At 43.0% G+C, this 5,766-nt stretch overlaps 1 pseudogene; it reads left to right on the top strand.

Annotated features, from left to right (window-relative positions):
- Positions 1-3,538: 3,538 nt before the first annotated feature.
- On the top strand, positions 3,539-5,521 carry LOC117715513 (interferon-induced GTP-binding protein Mx2 pseudogene; annotated as a pseudogene).
- Positions 5,522-5,766: the final 245 nt, after the last annotated feature.

Raw genomic sequence — 5,766 nt, 5'->3', positions numbered from 1 at the left:
AAGCGCAACCATTCTATATTCAACTCAAAGGCTGGCTTCTCCACACAGCCTCTGCAGATGCTTCCCTGGGAAATTTAGGCCATCCCTCTCCTTTCTATAAAATGTCCCATCATATCTGTCAGTTATACTTATCTGCTTCTAAGTTTCAGTTTTCCTACTTGATTGTGTGTTAAATGATACAAATTATCCTTCAGTATGTAGTCAAAAATAGTTACCATAAATTTATACTGTTTCATAATTATTTATTGTTTTAAGTGAGAAGTTTTTAAAAGTAAATATGTCCCCTACTTTCTACCTCAGAAATTCTAGATAAGTTTTTTAAAGTTATGAGTAAAAATCAAGTGTCACAATGGAATGGTACAGGATGTTTAAAAACAACTTCTGAAAGCTGAAAAGTAAAATAAAATAATTCCTCTTATACACTGATGGGCAATGTTGAAATGAGAATCATCTTTCTGAAATAAATGTCATATAAGTAGCAGAGCCATATATATATATATATATATATACATATGTGTGTATATATGCCACATACACATTCACATATATGTGTGTATGTCTGTCTATATATGTATATATATTTATGTTTATGTATATATGTATATATATACATACATATATGTGTATATACCTACATATATAGAGAAAAAGGGAATGTGTTTATGCATTTATATTGTACATATATGTGTACATGCAACAAATATCACTAAAACATTCATTGCAAGGAGATCATTAAATATACAAAGTATACTGTTGTTTGTACTAGAAGCAGTCTATATACCCATCAGTGGTTGAGTCACTAAGTAGGATTTCCTTGATTGTCAACATTTCTCTCAGACTGCTATCCTCTCAACTGTATGTCAAGAATTGCATAAACAGTACTAAAAATACAAAAAAAAAAAAAAAAACCCAAGATGGGCTCCTGTGCTGACTAAAATCATTCCAAAAAAATAATTTAAACATGAGCCTTGCTAACATGCATAATGTTAAGAGAATAAAAGTAAGATGAATTCCCTAGATAGCCATTATCTGATCCAATACATTTCTTTCCTTTTAAAATATGCATGTGTGGAGAAAAATGAAAATAAATACCATAGGAAAAACTGCCATTGACAGCCTATTCTCCAGTTTAACTTCTGCTTTGCAGTGTGCCTTATCTTTTGAAAACAAATATATACTAACTTGTGGTAGAAGAGATGTTGTTAAGTGAATGTAGAGAGATAGTAGGCGGAGCTATAGGATGACTTGGAGCCAATTGAAGCCTTTCTCCCCAGGGTTCCTATCCTCTCAGATAGTTCTCCCTATTCCTCAGGATGGCAGCCTTCACTGAAGCAACTGAGTCACTTCCAATAGCATCTTGAGTTTAATGTGATCCTCTAGTTTTCATAAAACCACAGGATTTGTACTTTATGTATAGATTTATAGATATAAATCCATGAACATATATAGCAACAAAGACTTTCTAAGTAAAGATGTAAATGGTTTACAGGGGTGGCTGGAAGGATGACTCAGTGGTTAAGAGAACTGCCTTCTCTTGCAGAGGACCTAAGTCCAATTCCTAGCAACCATGTACATAGTGGCTTACAGCTGCCTGCAACTCCAGTTCCAGATCTAATGTCCTCTTCTGAAAGACCAGACATACTTATAGCAAGCAGACACATTTGCAGGGAAACCATTCATACAAAAAAAAAAAAAAAAAAAAAAAAAAAAAAAAAAAAAAAAAAAAAAAAGAAAGTTTTTAAAAAGATATATTTTCTTTATTTACATTTCAAATTTTATCATTCTCCAGGTCTTCACTCTAGAAAACCCTTATCCCACCCACCTCCAACCCCAGTCTCTATGGGAGTGTTTTTTCCGACCTGAGCCGGTTCACCCCTCCTTAGGCAACCTGGTGGTCCCCCGCTCCCAGGAGGTCACCATATTGATGCCGAACTTAGTGCGGACACCCGATCGGCATAGTGCACTACAGCCCAGAACTCCTGGACTCAAGCGATCCTCCTGTCTCAGCCTCCCGAGTAGCTGGGACTACAGGCGTGCGCCACCGCACCCCGGCGGGAGTGTTTTTTTTAAAAGCTGTTAATGGTGTCACTGAAAGGTCAAGACATGCTACCCAGCTCAATGCTCACCTGGAAATAGATAACCATATCCATGTTTTTAAGAGCATGTTTAAAGGAGACTTTTATCAATTGCTGGTTCACTATGTGTTGACCATTGCTGGAGCAGACAATAGTGTGAACGATTCCTTTGGTGCACATTCCAAGATTTTTCCAAAGCCTGAAAGACATGAAAGAATAAGTAGCTCATGAGGAAGATAAGAAGGTTATACAATGTAGGTGCAGGCATATCCAAGTTAGCTTGGATTTCAATAAACTGGAAGAAATTAGGAAGTGTGAGTTTTGAAGGACACGGGAGTAAGATCAGACTGTTCACACAAATCTAGGTGACACACAAAACACTTGTCCTTTTTCTATAGAGCATGGCAAATAGCTGAGGATTTTTCAAAACAACAATATAAAATTAAACAATATAAAATTTAGTATCCTACTAAAACATTTAGAACACAAGCTGGTGACAAGCACCAGTCCCATAAACCTTGTATTAGGTTCATCATTGTCATTTAAGAAACCCCCTCTCTCTCTGCCTCCTTCTGCCTCTACTACCCTCTTAACTCCCCTCCCCATGCCTTGAATAAACTCTGTTCCATACTATACCATTGTGTGGCTGGTCCCTCAGGGAGAAGAGATGCCTTGGCATGGGCCCACTGAGACAGTCCCTTCCCCCATACCTCACCACACCCCCATAGAACATACCTCCTATCTCTTTATCTTTTTATAAACACATCACAAGTCACCTGCATGGACCAGGTACTAGCTATCAAATCTGCCCTCTGTCTTAGGGCAGAGGTCAAGACCCTGTGATATGGTCTAAAATGACCCTGGTGTCTGCCCTGCTAATTTCCAGGACAGGCAGCCCAGGGAAAGGGCTGCAGCAAGCAAATCCAAGGGCTCTGAGGAGAACAAACACTTAGTTCCCTGAGCTGGGGGATGTTCTCTGCAGAGCAGGGCTCTCTGGGAAGTAGGGCAAGGTGCAGCAGGTCCCTTAAGGCCAGTATCTCTTACCCTCACCAGCCCTGCAGCAGCAGTGTGCTCAGACCTCTAAAACTGCTGTCACAAGGGACCCAGAAGGGCTGGCAGGTTCCTTCAGTGATTCCTAGTATGGTTTGTCTCTGACCCTCCCTAGTGCAGCTGGAATAATCCAGTGAAAAGAGAAAGTTGTGTTAAACTGAGGAGAGGTCAGGCTGAAGGCTCAGCACAGAGCTGGGAAGGTCCTGACAGAAAGCAGGCAGCCATCTGAACTGGTGTCCATATAGTATGCCTTGGTGGGCTGAGTCTACAATATCAACTTCCGAACCTCAGGATGGAGCAAGGTCCCCTGAGGGGGTCAGAACCAGCACTGTTTAAAGAGCTCTGAGCTCTGGCAGCTGCACACTCTGTCTCCAAGCCAGGAGTGAGTGCCCAATTGAGAGAAGAAATAAAAGATGGTTCTTAGCACAGAAGAAAACAGAAGCATTGATTCAGTCAACTTACATAGTGACTCACTGCCCAATGCAGAGACTGGCCTAGGAGAGAAAAACCAGGAGTCTGTGAGCAACCTCTGCAGTCAGTATGAGGAGAAGGTGCAACCCTACATTGAACTCATCAAGTTTCTGTGGGCTCTGGTTGTGGAGTAGGACCTGGCACTGCCTGCCATCACTGTCATTAGGGACCAGAGTTCAGGGAAGAGCTCTGTGCTGGAAGCACTGTCTAGAGTGGCCCTCCCCAGAAGCAGTGGTATTGTCACCGGATGTCTTCTGGTGCTGAAATTGAGGAAGCTGAATCAGGGAGAAGAGTGGAGAGGCAAAGTCACCTCCGATGACACTGAAGTGGAGCTCTCTGATCCTTCACAGGTGGAAGAGGCCATCAACAAAGGTCAGAACTCCATTGCTGGGGTAGGGCTGGAGATCAGTGATAAGCTCACTAGCCTGGATGTCAATGCCCCACATGTTCCAGACCTGACTCTGATTGACCTGCCTGGAATTACCAGGGTAGCTGTAGGCAACCAGCCTGTAGACAGACAGGACACCAGATCAAGAGATTCATCAGATCATACATCCAAAAGCAGAAGACCATCAACCTGGTGGTAGTCCCAAGGAATGTGAACATTGCTACTACAAAGGCCCTGAGCATGGCTCAGGAGGTGAACCCTGAAGGGGATAGGACCATAGGGATCTTGACCAAGCCTGATCTAGTGGACAGAGGTACTGAAGACAAGGTAGTGGATGTGGTGCGGAACCTACTGTACCATCTGAAGAAGGGCTACAGGATAGTCATGTGCAGAGGTCAGCAGAACATCCATGAGCAGCTGAGTCTGACTGAGGCTCTTCGGAATGAGCAAGTCTTCTTCAAGGAACACCCTCATTTCAGGGTTCTTCTGGAGGATGGAAAGGCCCAGTGCCCTGCCTGGCAGAGAGACTGACCACAGAACTCATCTTGAACATCTGTAAATCTCTTCCAGTTGTTAGAAAATCAAATAAAGGAAACTCACCAGAGTGCAACTGAGGAGCTGCAGAAGTAGAGTACAGACATACTAGAAGATGACAATGAAAAAAACTATCTTCCTGGTCAAAAAAAAATCAATGCTTTTAACCAGGACATCACTACCATAGTACAAGGGGAAGAGAATGTGGGGAAGGGAGAATGTTGCCTATTCACCAGACTCCGTAAAGAGTTCTTGTTATGGAGTAAAGAGATTGAAAGGAATTTCCAAAGAGGTTATGATGTTTTATATCAAGAAGTCCAGACATTTGAAAAGCAGTGTCGAGGCTGAGAACTGCCAGGGTTTGTGAATTATAAAACATTTGAGAACATCATAAGAAGACAAATCAAAACCCCAGAAGAACCAGCTATAGAAATGCCGCACACGGTCACTGAAATTGTACGAGCTGCCTTTATAAGTGTTTCTGAGAAAAAATTGTTGTGAGTTTCTTAACCGCCACAGAACTACCAAGTCCAAACTTGAAGACATCAGATTAGAACAAGAAACGGAAGCGGAGAAGTTGATCCGACTTCACTTTCAGATGGAACAAATTATCTACGGCCAGGACCAAATTTACAGGGAAGCCTTGCAGAAGGGCAGAGAGGAGGAAGCTGAGGAGGAGATGAAGCACAGTACCATCAGTTCCTCTAAGTCCCAAGATTTGCAGAACTCATCCATGGCTGAGATCTTCCAAAATCCGAATGTCTACCACCAGGAGGCTCACAACCACGTTTCCAGCCACATTCCCTTGATCATCCAGTATTTCATCCTGAAGATGTTTGCTGAGCAGCTGCAGAAGGGCATGCTCCAACTCCTGCAGGACAAGGATTCCTGCAGCTGGCTTCTGAAGGAGAAGAGTGACACCAGCGAGAAGAGGAAATTCCTGAAGGAGCGGCTGGCAAGGATGGCCCAGGCTTGGCGCCGGCTAGCCAAATTCCCTGGCTAAGTTAGCTCTGTCCTTCCCTGTGTCTCCTGGATACTGATTCTGGGACAGAAGGGCTCTTGCCTTTCCTGGTAGCTCTACCACCACCCTTCATCCTCTGATAAGTGTTAGCACTCAGATTTGAAGGAGCTTTCTGCTCACTCTTGAGATGAGCAAGGGAAAGAGGCTCCCAAAACTCAGCAAGTAGATGGGTAGAGGATGCCACTTTGCTGATAAGACAATGGCTTCACCCTCAGTACCCTTCCTAC

Source organism: Arvicanthis niloticus, chromosome 9 (assembly GCF_011762505.2).
Source record: "Arvicanthis niloticus isolate mArvNil1 chromosome 9, mArvNil1.pat.X, whole genome shotgun sequence".
Classification (NCBI taxonomy): Eukaryota; Metazoa; Chordata; class Mammalia; order Rodentia; family Muridae; genus Arvicanthis; species Arvicanthis niloticus.
This window is presented reverse-complemented; position numbering and strand designations above follow the sequence as displayed.